This window comes from Schistocerca gregaria, unplaced genomic scaffold (assembly GCF_023897955.1).
Source record: "Schistocerca gregaria isolate iqSchGreg1 unplaced genomic scaffold, iqSchGreg1.2 ptg000259l, whole genome shotgun sequence".
In the NCBI taxonomy this organism is placed as follows: Eukaryota; Metazoa; Arthropoda; class Insecta; order Orthoptera; family Acrididae; genus Schistocerca; species Schistocerca gregaria.
Window position 1 is genome coordinate 717725 of NW_026061764.1, and position 14141 is coordinate 731865.

General features: G+C 46.2%; 2 non-coding genes across 2 annotated transcripts; both read right to left on the reverse strand.

The window, feature by feature from the left end:
* Positions 1–8890: 8890 nt before the first annotated feature.
* Trnai-aau (transfer RNA isoleucine (anticodon AAU)) lies at positions 8891–8962 on the reverse strand. Its single transcript has one exon. It is a non-coding gene; the product is annotated as a tRNA-Ile (tRNA).
* Positions 8963–11943: 2981 nt separating this feature from the next.
* Trnai-aau (transfer RNA isoleucine (anticodon AAU)) lies at positions 11944–12015 on the reverse strand. Its single transcript has one exon. It is a non-coding gene; the product is annotated as a tRNA-Ile (tRNA).
* Between the last annotated feature and the right edge of the window lie 2126 nt (positions 12016–14141).

The window sequence follows — 14141 nt, forward strand, 5'->3', positions numbered from 1 at the left end:
TCTTTCACACATGTCTACAAAATCACCTTCACCTTCAAATACAGTTTCCTTGCGACTGACAGAGACATAGGCAAAGTTTAAAGTTGCTATTTCCATTAAATATCGTTAATCAGAAAAACGGTAATTTACACCTGCAGCGGAACAAAATTCCGTTCCGCCCAGCGTCTGGCTCGAACCCACGACCCTGGGATTAAGAGTCTGACGCTCTACCGACTGAGCTAGCCGGCTACCTCGGTGAATACCTGCCGGGTAGCACGTCACACAGTACTCGTTTGGGTTGGGTGGTCCCATACAGAATCTCTCCATGATGCCTAATGTTTTCCTAACGTCACACTCGTCACGTACTTCACTTTTATGTCATAATCATTTCTGAGAGGTAAAGAAATTGCATGACAACATGCAGAGCTAGTGGCGTCAAAATTAACACACATACTTTATGTGACTCTAAAGCCGAACGAGTTACTTTCCGACGTTGTTTTAGATGTGCAAGTGATAGTCAAAACTCGCTGTGTCGGCACTCTGCCGACCATTTCGCTAGTTAACACCGGTCTTGTTGTGTGTGTTTCAAGCTCAAGAGCATCTCCAAGCAAAAAATGGTCAACAGCAACATTCAGACGGTTTCGTACTGCTCAATTGCTACATTAAAACGTTATGTTTCTTTTTCAGAACTGGAAAAACACAAGCGTGACAGCATTCGAAAATGTAATCTTCAGATCCGAAGTCCGACGCCTTATCCATTAGGCCACACGGTCACTGACGACCAACATTTACATGTATACGACTCATCTCGAAACGCTCACACCCCTGAGGATTTGTGTTTTCGTTCTACACAGCCGCTGCCCCTTGCTCTTTCCCACCCATTCGTTACATTCAACCTCTGACGTGACCGACCAAATATAGACTGAGAAACAAGACCACACACTTTGTGCATTCGGAATCGAAGGCAGGGCGTCCCTCGCCGCATTTGCTACGATTGCCATTTGCTACTTCTGCAGAAGCGGCTGCGGCGGCGGCGACGACGACGACGACGACGACGACGACGAATATCGCGAGAGGCTCTGAGATATGTGAGAAATACATCTATAAAATGTAATTCAGGCTGCCTTGTCCCACCTTATACTGTACCGCTTTGGCAAATGCTTTATCTGCGCCATTCGCCTTAATCGCATCTGAGAGTAATTCTTAAAAAAACGCCTGTCGCTAATTGTTCGTCATCACAGGTACTGTTTGCTATACGGCCACGACGCGCAACTGATTTCCAAAATTCATCTTTCTCCTGTGAGGATGGAACTTACGACCCCTGGTTTATTAGACCAGTACTCTACCACTGAGCTAAGGAGGCGCGGGCTAGCGGTACTCTTGGGTACTTCGTCCTTACGGTCGTCTGCATTATCAGACTTTAGCTGACAACACTTCATATTACCGGCTAATATTTGCAGCTATGGCGACAAATTACTGCTTGGCTACACATCTGACACGTAACCGATGTGCTCTCCAAACAACAACACTTGCATTTCAGAACATGTCTTTCACACATGTCTACAAAATCACCTTCACCTTCAAATACAGTTTCCTTGCGACTGACAGAGACATAGGCAAAGTTTAAAGTTGCTATTTCCATTAAATATCGTTAATCAGAAAAACGGTAATTTACACCTGCAGCGGAACAAAATTCCGTTCCGCCCAGCGTCTGGCTCGAACCCACGACCCTGGGATTAAGAGTCTGACGCTCTACCGATTGAGCTAGCCGGCTACCTCGGTGAATACCTGCCGGGTAGCACGTCACACAGTACTCGTTTGGGTTGGGTGGTCCCATACAGAATCTCTCCATGATGCCTAATGTTTTCCTAACGTCACACTCGTCACGTACTTCACTTTTATGTCATAATCATTTCTGAGAGGTAAAGAAATTGCATGACAACATGCAGAGCTAGTGGCGTCAAAATTAACACACATACTTTATGTGACTCAAAAGCCGAACGAGTTACTTTCCGACGTTGTTTTAGATGTGCAAGTGATAGTCAAAACTCGCTGTGTCGGCACTCTGCCGACCATTTCGCTAGTTAACACCGGTCTTGTTGTGTGTGTTTCAAGCTCAAGAGCATCTCCAAGCAAAAAATGGTCAACAGCAACATTCAGACGGTTTCGTACTGCTCAATTGCTACATTAAAACGTTATGTTTCTTTTTCAGAACTGGAAAAACACAAGCGTGACAGCATTCGAACCTGTAATCTTCAGATCCGAAGTCCGACGCCTTATCCATTAGGCCACACGGTCACTGACGACCAACATTTACATGTATACGACTCATCTCGAAACGCTCACACCCCTGAGGATTTGTGTTTTCGTTCTACACAGCCGCTGCCCCTTGCTCTTTCCCACCCATTCGTTACATTCAACCTCTGACGTGACCGACCAAATATAGACTGAGAAACAAGACCACACACTTTGTGCATTCGGAATCGAAGGCAGGGCGTCCCTCGCCGCATTTGCTACGATTGCCATTTGCTACTTCCGCAGAAGCGGCTGCGGCGGCGGCGACGACGACGACGACGACGACGACGACGAATATCGCGAGAGGCTCTGAGATATGTGAGAAATACATCTATAAAATGTAATTCAGGCTGCCTCGTCCCACCTTATACTGTACCGCTTTGGCAAATGCTTTATCTGCGCCATTCGCCTTAATCGCATCTGAGAGTAATTCTTAAAAAAACGCCTGTCGCTAATTGTTCGTCATCACAGGTACTGTTTGCTATACGGCCACGACGCGCAACTGATTTCCAAAATTCATCTTTCTCCTGTGAGGATGGAACTTACGACCCCTGGTTTATTAGACCAGTACTCTACCACTGAGCTAAGGAGGCGTGGGCTAGCGGTACTCTTGGGTACTTCGTCCTTACGGTCGTCTGCATTATCAGACTTTAGCTGACAACACTTCATATTACCGGCTAATATTTGCAGCTATGGCGACAAATTACTGCTTGGCTACACATCTGACACGTAACCGATGTGCTCTCCAAACAACAACACTTGCATTTCAGAACATGTCTTTCACACATGTCTACAAAATCACCTTCACCTTCAAATACAGTTTCCTTGCGACTGACAGAGACATAGGCAAAGTTTAAAGTTGCTATTTCCATTAAATATCGTTAATCAGAAAAACGGTAATTTACACCTGCAGCGGAACAAAATTCCGTTCCGCCCAGCGTCTGGCTCGAACCCACGACCCTGGGATTAAGAGTCTGACGCTCTACCGACTGAGCTAGCCGGCTACCTCGGTGAATACCTGCCGGGTAGCACGTCACACAGTACTCGTGTGGGTTGGGTGGTCCCATACAGAATCTCTCCATGATGCCTAATGTTTTCCTAACGTCACACTCGTCACGTACTTCACTTTTATGTCATAATCATTTCTGAGAGGTAAAGAAATTGCATGACAACATGCAGAGCTAGTGGCGTCAAAATTAACACACATACTTTATGTGACTCTAAAGCCGAACGAGTTACTTTCCGACGTTGTTTTAGATGTGCAAGTGATAGTCAAAACTCGCTGTGTCGGCACTCTGCCGACCATTTCGCTAGTTAACACCGGTCTTGTTGTGTGTGTTTCTAGCTCAAGAGCATCTCCAAGCAAAAAATGGTCAACAGCAACATTCAGACGGTTTCGTACTGCTCAATTGCTACATTAAAACGTTATGTTTCTTTTTCAGAACTGGAAAAACACAAGCGTGACAGCATTCGAACCTGTAATCTTCAGATCCGAAGTCCGACGCCTTATCCATTAGGCCACACGGTCACTGACGACCAACATTTACATGTATACGACTCATCTCGAAACGCTCACACCCCTGAGGATTTGTGTTTTCGTTCTACACAGCCGCTGCCCCTTGCTCTTTCCCACCCATTCGTTACATTCAACCTCTGACGTGACCGACCAAATATAGACTGAGAAACAAGACCACACACTTTGTGCATTCGGAATCGAAGGCAGGGCGTCCCTCGCCGCATTTGCTACGATTGCCATTTGCTACTTCTGCAGAAGCGGCTGCGGCGGCGGCGACGACGACGACGACGACGACGACGACGACGAATATCGCGAGAGGCTCTGAGATATGTGAGAAATACATCTATAAAATGTAATTCAGGCTGCCTCGTCCCACCTTATACTGTACCGCTTTGGCAAATGCTTTATCTGCGCCATTCGCCTTAATCGCATCTGAGAGTAATTCTTAAAAAAACGCCTGTCGCTAATTGTTCGTCATCACAGGTACTGTTTGCTATACGGCCACGACGCGCAACTGATTTCCAAAATTAATCTTTCTCCTGTGAGAATGAATTTACGACCCCTGGTTTTTTAGACCAGTGCTCTACCACTGAGCTAAAGAGGCGCGGCCTAGCGGTACTCTTGGGTACTTCGTCCTTACGGTCGTCTGCATCATCAGACTTTAGCTGACAACACTTCATATTACCGGCTAATATTTGCAGCTATGGCGACAAATTACTGCTTGGCTACACATCTGACACGTAACCGATGTGCTCTCCAAACAACAACACTTGCATTTCAGAACATGTCTTTCACACATGTCTACAAAATCACCTTCACCTTCAAATACAGTTTCCTTGCGACTGACAGAGACGTAGGCAAAGTTTAAAGTTGCTATTTCCATTAAATATCGTTAATCAGAAAAACGGTAATTTACACCTGCAGCGGAACAAAATTCCGTTCCGCCCAGCGTATGGCTCGAACCCACGACCCTGGGATTAAGAGTCTGACGCTCTACCGACTGAGCTAGCCGGCTACCTCGGTGAATACCTGCCGGGTAGCACGTCACACAGTACTCGTTTGGGTTGGGTGGTCCCATACAGAATCTCTCCATGATGCCTAATGTTTTCCTAACGTCACACTCGTCACGTACTTCACTTTTATGTCATAATCATTTCTGAGAGGTAAAGAAATTGCATGACAACATGCAGAGCTAGTGGCGTCAAAATTAACACACATACTTTATGTGACTCAAAAGCCGAACGAGTTACTTTCCGACGTTGTTTTAGATGTGCAAGTGATAGTCAAAACTCGCTGTGTCGGCACTCTGCCGACCTTTTCGCTAGTTAACACCGGTCTTGTTGTGTGTGTTTCAAGCTCAAGAGCATCTCCAAGCAAAAAATGGTCAACAGCAACATTCAGACGGTTTCGTACTGCTCAATTGCTACATTAAAACGTTATGTTTCTTTTTCAGAACTGGAAAAACACAAGCGTGACAGCATTCGAACCTGTAATCTTCAGATCCGAAGTCCGACGCCTTATCCATTAGGCCACACGGTCACTGACGACCAACATTTACATGTATACGACTCATCTCGAAACGCTCACACCCCTGAGGATTTGTGTTTTCGTTCTACACAGCCGCTGCCCCTTGCTCTTTCCCACCCATTCGTTACATTCAACCTCTGACGTGACCGACCAAATATAGACTGAGAAACAAGACCACACACTTTGTGCATTCGGAATCGAAGGCAGGGCGTCCCTCGCCGCATTTGCTACGATGGCCATTTGCTACTTCTGCAGAAGCGGCGGCGGCGACGACGACGACGACGACAACGACGAATATCGCGAGAGGCTCTGAGATATGTGAGAAATACATCTATAAAATGTAATTCAGACTGCCTCGTCCCACCTTATGCTGTACCGCTTTGGCAAATGCTTTATCTGCGCCATTCGCCTTAATCACATCTGAGAGTAAATCTTAAAAAAACGCCTGTCGCTAATTGTTCGTCATCACAGGTACTGTTTGCTATACGGCCACGACGCGCAACTGATTTCCAAAATTCATCTTTCTCCTGTGAGGATGGAACTTACGACCCCTGGTTTATTAGACCAGTGCTCTACCACTGAGCTAAAGAGGCGCGGCCTAGCGGTGCTCTTGGGTACTTCGTCCTTACGGTCGTCTGCATCATCAGACTTTAGCTGACAACACTTCATATTACCAGCTAATATTTGCAGCTATGGCGACAAATTACTGCTTGGCTACACATCTGACACGTAACGGATGTGCTCTCCAAACAACAACACTTGCATTTCAGAACATGTCTTTCACACATGTCTACAAAATCACCTTCACCTTCAAATACAGTTTCCTTGCGACTGACAGAGACGTAGGCAAAGTTTAAAGTTGCTATTTCCATTAAATATCGTTAATCAGAAAAACGGTAATTTACACCTGCAGCGGAACAAAATTCCGTTCCGCCCAGCGTCTGGCTCGAACCCACGACCCTGGGATTAAGAGTCTGACGCTCTACCGACTGAGCTAGCCGGCTACCTCGGTGAATACCTGCCGGGTAGCACGTCACACAGTACTCGTTTGGGTTGGGTGGTCCCATACAGAATCTCTCCATGATGCCTAATGTTTTCCTAACGTCACACTCGTCACGTACTTCACTTTTATGTCATAATCATTTCTGAGAGGTAAAGAAATTGCATGACAACATGCAGAGCTAGTGGCGTCAAAATTAACACACATACTTTATGTGACTCCAAAGCCGAACGAGTTACTTTCCGACGTTGTTTTAGATGTGCAAGTGATAGTCAAAACTCGCTGTGTCGGCACTCTGCCGACCATTTCGCTAGTTAACACCGGTCTTGTTGTGTGTGTTTCAAGCTCAAGAGCATCTCCAAGCAAAAAATGGTCAACAGCAACATTCAGACGGTTTCGTACTGCTCAATTGCTACATTAAAACGTTATGTTTCTTTTTCAGAACTGGAAAAACACAAGCGTGACAGCATTCGAACCTGTAATCTTCAGATCCGAAGTCCGACGCCTTATCCATTAGGCCACACGGTCACTGACGACCAACGTTTACATGTATACGACTCATCTCGAAACGCTCACACCCCTGAGGATTTGTGTTTTCGTTCTACACAGCCGCTGCCCCTTGCTCTTTCCCACCCATTCGTTACATTCAACCTCTGACGTGACCGACCAAATATAGACTGAGAAACAAGACCACACACTTTGTGCATTCGGAATCGAAGGCAGGGCGTCCCTCGCCGCATTTGCTACGATTGCCATTTGCTACTTCTGCAGAAGCGGCTGCGGCGGCGGCGACGACGACGACGACGACGACGACGACGACGAATATCGCGAGAGGCTCAGAGATATGTGAGAAATACATCTATAAAATGTAATTCAGGCTGCCTCGTCCCACCTTATACTGTACCGCTTTGGCAAATGCTTTATCTGCGCCATTCGCCTTAATCGCATCTGAGAGTAATTCTTAAAAAAACGCCTGTCGCTAATTGTTCGTCATCACAGGTACTGTTTGCTATACGGCCACGACGCGCAACTGATTTCCAAAATTAATCTTTCTCCTGTGAAAATGAATTTACGACCCCTGGTTTTTTAGACCAGTGCTCTACCACTGAGCTAAAGAGGCGCGGCCTAGCGGTACTCTTGGGTACTTCGTCCTTACGGTCGTCTGCATCATCAGACTTTAGCTGACAACACTTCATATTACCGGCTAATATTTGCAGCTATGGCGACAAATTACTGCTTGGCTACACATCTGACACGTAACCGATGTGCTCTCCAAACAACAACACTTGCATTTCAGAACATGTCTTTCACACATGTCTACAAAATCACCTTCACCTTCAAATACAGTTTCCTTGCGACTGACAGAGACGTAGGCAAAGTTTAAAGTTGCTATTTCCATTAAATATCGTTAATCAGAAAAACGGTAATTTACACCTGCAGCGGAACAAAATTCAGTTCCGCCCAGCGTATGGCTCGAACCCACGACCCTGGGATTAAGAGTCTGACGCTCTACCGACTGAGCTAGCCGGCTACCTCGGTGAATACCTGCCGGGTAGCACGTCACACAGTACTCGTTTGGGTTGGGTGGTCCCATACAGAATCTCTCCATGATGCCTAATGTTTTCCTAACGTCACACTCGTCACGTACTTCACTTTTATGTCATAATCATTTCTGAGAGGTAAAGAAATTGCATGACAACATGCAGAGCTAGTGGCGTCAAAATTAACACACATACTTTATGTGACTCAAATGCCGAACGAGTTACTTTCCGACGTTGTTTTAGATGTGCAAGTGATAGTCAAAACTCGCTGTGTCGGCACTCTGCCGACCATTTCGCTAGTTAACACCGGTCTTGTTGTGTGTGTTTCAAGCTCAAGAGCATCTCCAAGCAAAAAATGGTCAACAGCAACATTCAGACGGTTTCGTACTGCTCAATTGCTACATTAAAACGTTATGTTTCTTTTTCAGAACTGGAAAAACACAAGCGTGACAGCATTCGAACCTGTAATCTTCAGATACGAAGTCCGACGCCTTATCCATTAGGCCACACGGTCACTGACGACCAACATTTACATGTATACGACTCATCTCGAAACGCTCACACCCCTGAGGATTTGTGTTTTCGTTCTACACAGCCGCTGCCCCTTGCTCTTTCCCACCCATTCGTTACATTCAACCTCTGACGTGACCGACCAAATATAGACTGAGAAACAAGACCACACACTTTGTGCATTCGGAATCGAAGGCAGGGCGTCCCTCGCCGCATTTGCTACGATTGCCATTTGCTACTTCTGCAGAAGCGGCTGCGGCGGCGGCGACGACGACGACGACGACGACGACGACGAATATCGCGAGAGGCTCTGAGATATGTGAGAAATACATCTATAAAATGTAATTCAGGCTGCCTTGTCCCACCTTATACTGTACCGCTTTGGCAAATGCTTTATCTGCGCCATTCGCCTTAATCGCATCTGAGAGTAATTCTTAAAAAAACGCCTGTCGCTAATTGTTCGTCATCACAGGTACTGTTTGCTATACGGCCACGACGCGCAACTGATTTCCAAAATTCATCTTTCTCCTGTGAGGATGGAACTTACGACCCCTGGTTTATTAGACCAGTGCTCTACCACTGAGCTAAGGAGGCGCGGGCTAGCGGTACTCTTGGGTACTTCGTCCTTACGGTCGTCTGCATTATCAGACTTTAGCTGACAACACTTCATATTACCGGCTAATATTTGCAGCTATGGCGACAAATTACTGCTTGGCTACACATCTGACACGTAACCGATGTGCTCTCCAAACAACAACACTTGCATTTCAGAACATGTCTTTCACACATGTCTACAAAATCACCTACACCTTCAAATACAGTTTCCTTGCGACTGACAGAGACATAGGCAAAGTTTAAAGTTGCTATTTCCATTAAATCTCGTTAATCAGAAAAACGGTAATTTACACCTGCAGCGGAACAAAATTCCGTTCCGCCCAGCGTCTGGCTCGAACCCACGACCCTGGGATTAAGAGTCTGACGCTCTACCGATTGAGCTAGCCGGCTACCTCGGTGAATACCTGCCGGGTAGCACGTCACACAGTACTCGTTTGGGTTGGGTGGTCCCATACAGAATCTCTCCATGATGCCTAATGTTTTCCTAACGTCACACTCGTCACGTACTTCACTTTTATGTCATAATCATTTCTGAGAGGTAAAGAAATTGCATGACAACATGCAGAGCTAGTGGCGTCAAAATTAACACACATACTTTATGTGACTCAAAAGCCGAACGAGTTACTTTCCGACGTTGTTTTAGATGTGCAAGTGATAGTCAAAACTCGCTGTGTCGGCACTCTGCCGACCATTTCGCTAGTTAACACCGGTCTTGTTGTGTGTGTTTCAAGCTCAAGAGCATCTCCAAGCAAAAAATGGTCAACAGCAACATTCAGACGGTTTCGTACTGCTCAATTGCTACATTAAAACGTTATGTTTCTTTTTCAGAACTGGAAAAACACAAGCGTGACAGCATTCGAACCTGTAATCTTCAGATCCGAAGTCCGACGCCTTATCCATTAGGCCACACGGTCACTGACGACCAACATTTACATGTATACGACTCATCTCGAAACGCTCACACCCCTGAGGATTTGTGTTTTCGTTCTACACAGCCGCTGCCCCTTGCTCTTTCCCACCCATTCGTTACATTCAACCTCTGACGTGACCGACCAAATATAGACTGAGAAACAAGACCACACACTTTGTGCATTCGGAATCGAAGGCAGGGCGTCCCTCGCCGCATTTGCTACGATTGCCATTTGCTACTTCTGCAGAAGCGGCTGCGGCGGCGGCGACGACGACGACGACGACGACGACGACGAATATCGCGAGAGGCTCTGAGATATGTGAGAAATACATCTATAAAATGTAATTCAGGCTGCCTCGTCCCACCTTATACTGTACCGCTTTGGCAAATGCTTTATCTGCGCCATTCGCCTTAATCGCATCTGAGAGTAATTCTTAAAAAAACGCCTGTCGCTAATTGTTCGTCATCACAGGTACTGTTTGCTATACGGCCACGACGCGCAACTGATTTCCAAAATTCATCTTTCTCCTGTGAGGATGGAACTTACGACCCCTGGTTTATTAGACCAGTACTCTACCACTGAGCTAAGGAGGCGCGGGCTAGCGGTACTCTTGGGTACTTCGTCCTTACGGTCGTCTGCATTATCAGACTTTAGCTGACAACACTTCATATTACCGGCTAATATTTGCAGCTATGGCGACAAATTACTGCTTGGCTACACATCTGACACGTAACCGATGTGCTCTCCAAACAACAACACTTGCATTTCAGAACATGTCTTTCACACATGTCTACAAAATCACCTTCACCTTCAAATACAGTTTCCTTGCGACTGACAGAGACATAGGCAAAGTTTAAAGTTGCTATTTCCATTAAATATCGTTAATCAGAAAAACGGTAATTTACACCTGCAGCGGAACAAAATTCCGTTCCGCCCAGCGTCTGGCTCGAACCCACGACCCTGGGATTAAGAGTCTGACGCTCTACCGACTGAGCTAGCCGGCTACCTCGGTGAATACCTGCCGGGTAGCACGTCACACAGTACTCGTTTGGGTTGGGTGGTCCCATACAGAATCTCTCCATGATGCCTAATGTTTTCCTAACGTCACACTCGTCACGTACTTCACTTTTATGTCATAATCATTTCTGAGAGGTAAAGAAATTGCATGACAACATGCAGAGCTAGTGGCGTCAAAATTAACACACATACTTTATGTGACTCTAAAGCCGAACGAGTTACTTTCCGACGTTGTTTTAGATGTGCAAGTGATAGTCAAAACTCGCTGTGTCGGCACTCTGCCGACCATTTCGCTAGTTAACACCGGTCTTGTTGTGTGTGTTTCAAGCTCAAGAGCATCTCCAAGCAAAAAATGGTCAACAGCAACATTCAGACGGTTTCGTACTGCTCAATTGCTACATTAAAACGTTATGTTTCTTTTTCAGAACTGGAAAAACACAAGCGTGACAGCATTCGAACCTGTAATCTTCAGATCCGAAGTCCGACGCCTTATCCATTAGGCCACACGGTCACTGACGACCAACATTTACATGTATACGACTCATCTCGAAACGCTCACACCCCTGAGGATTTGTGTTTTCGTTCTACACAGCCGCTGCCCCTTGCTCTTTCCCACCCATTCGTTACATTCAACCTCTGACGTGACCGACCAAATATAGACTGAGAAACAAGACCACACACTTTGTGCATTCGGAATCGAAGGCAGGGCGTCCCTCGCCGCATTTGCTACGATTGCCATTTGCTACTTCTGCAGAAGCGGCTGCGGCGGCGGCGACGACGACGACGACGACGACGACGACGACGAATATCGCGAGAGGCTCTGAGATATGTGAGAAATACATCTATAAAATGTAATTCAGGCTGCCTTGTCCCACCTTATACTGTACCGCTTTGGCAAATGCTTTATCTGCGCCATTCGCCTTAATCGCATCTGAGAGTAATTCTTAAAAAAACGCCTGTCGCTAATTGTTCGTCATCACAGGTACTGTTTGCTATACGGCCACGACGCGCAACTGATTTCCAAAATTCATCTTTCTCCTGTGAGGATGGAACTTACGACCCCTGGTTTATTAGACCAGTGCTCTACCACTGAGCTAAGGAGGCGCGGGCTAGCGGTACTCTTGGGTACTTCGTCCTTACGGTCGTCTGCATTATCAGACTTTAGCTGACAACACTTCATATTACCGGCTAATATTTGCAGCTATGGCGACAAATTACTGCTTGGCTACACATCTGACACGTAACCGATGTGCTCTCCAAACAACAACACTTGCATTTCAGAACATGTCTTTCACACATGTCTACAAAATCACCTACACCTTCAAATACAGTTTCCTTGCGGCTGACAGAGACATAGGCAAAGTTTAAAGTTGCTATTTCCATTAAATCTCGTTAATCAGAAAAACGGTAATTTACACCTGCAGCGGAACAAAATTCCGTTCCGCCCAGCGTCTGGCTCGAACCCACGACCCTGGGATTAAGAGTCTGACGCTCTACCGATTGAGCTAGCCGGCTACCTCGGTGAATACCTGCCGGGTAGCACGTCACACAGTACTCGTTTGGGTTGGGTGGTCCCATACAGAATCTCTCCATGATGCCTAATGTTTTCCTAACGTCACACTCGTCACGTACTTCACTTTTATGTCATAATCATTTCTGAGAGGTAAAGAAATTGCATGACAACATGCAGAGCTAGTGGCGTCAAAATTAACACACATACTTTATGTGACTCAAAAGCCGAACGAGTTACTTTCTGACGTTGTTTTAGATGTGCAAGTGATAGTCAAAACTCGCTGTGTCGGCACTCTGCCGACCATTTCGCTAGTTAACACCGGTCTTGTTGTGTGTGTTTCAAGCTCAAGAGCATCTCCAAGCAAAAAATGGTCAACAGCAACATTCAGACGGTTTCGTACTGCTCAATTGCTACATTAAAACGTTATGTTTCTTTTTCAGAACTGGAAAAACACAAGCGTGACAGCATTCGAACCTGTAATCTTCAGATCCGAAGTCCGACGCCTTATCCATTAGGCCACACGGTCACTGACGACCAACATTTACATGTATACGACTCATCTCGAAACGCTCACACCCCTGAGGATTTGTGTTTTCGTTCTACACAGCCGCTGCCCCTTGCTCTTTCCCACCCATTCGTTACATTCAACCTCTGACGTGACCGACCAAATATAGACTGAGAAACAAGACCACACACTTTGTGCATTCGGAATCGAAGGCAGGGCGTCCCTCGCCGCATTTGCTACGATTGCCATTTGCTACTTCTGCAGAAGCGGCTGCGGCGGCGGCGACGACGACGACGACGACGACGACGACGAATATCGCGAGAGGCTCTGAGATATGTGAGAAATACATCTATAAAATGTAATTCAGGCTGCCTCGTCCCACCTTATACTGTACCGCTTTGGCAAATGCTTTATCTGCGCCATTCGCCTTAATCGCATCTGAGAGTAATTCTTAAAAAAACGCCTGTCGCTAATTGTTCGTCATCACAGGTACTGTTTGCTATACGGCCACGACGCGCAACTGATTTCCAAAATTCATCTTTCTCCTGTGAGGATGGAACTTACGACCCCTGGTTTATTAGACCAGTACTCTACCACTGAGCTAAGGAGGCGCGGGCTAGCGGTACTCTTGGATACTTCGTCCTTACGGTCGTCTGCATTATCAGACTTTAGCTGACAACACTTCATATTACCGGCTAATATTTGCAGCTATGGCGACAAATTACTGCTTGGCTACACATCTGACACGTAACCGATGTGCTCTCCAAACAACAACACTTGCATTTCAGAACATGTCTTTCACACATGTCTACAAAATCACCTTCACCTTCAAATACAGTTTCCTTGCGACTGACAGAGACATAGGCAAAGTTTAAAGTTGCTATTTCCATTAAATATCGTTAATCAGAAAAACGGTAATTTACACCTGCAGCGGAACAAAATTCCGTTCCGCCCAGCGTCTGGCTCGAACCCACGACCCTGGGATTAAGAGTCTGACGCTCTACCGACTGAGCTAGCCGGCTACCTCGGTGAATACCTGCCGGGTAGCACGTCACACAGTACTCGTTTGGGTTGGGTGGTCCCATACAGAATCTCTCCATGATGCCTAATGTTTTCCTAACGTCACACTCGTCACGTACTTCACTTTTATGTCATAATCATTTCTGAGAGGTAAAGAAATTGCATGACAACATGCAGAGCTAGTGGCGTCAA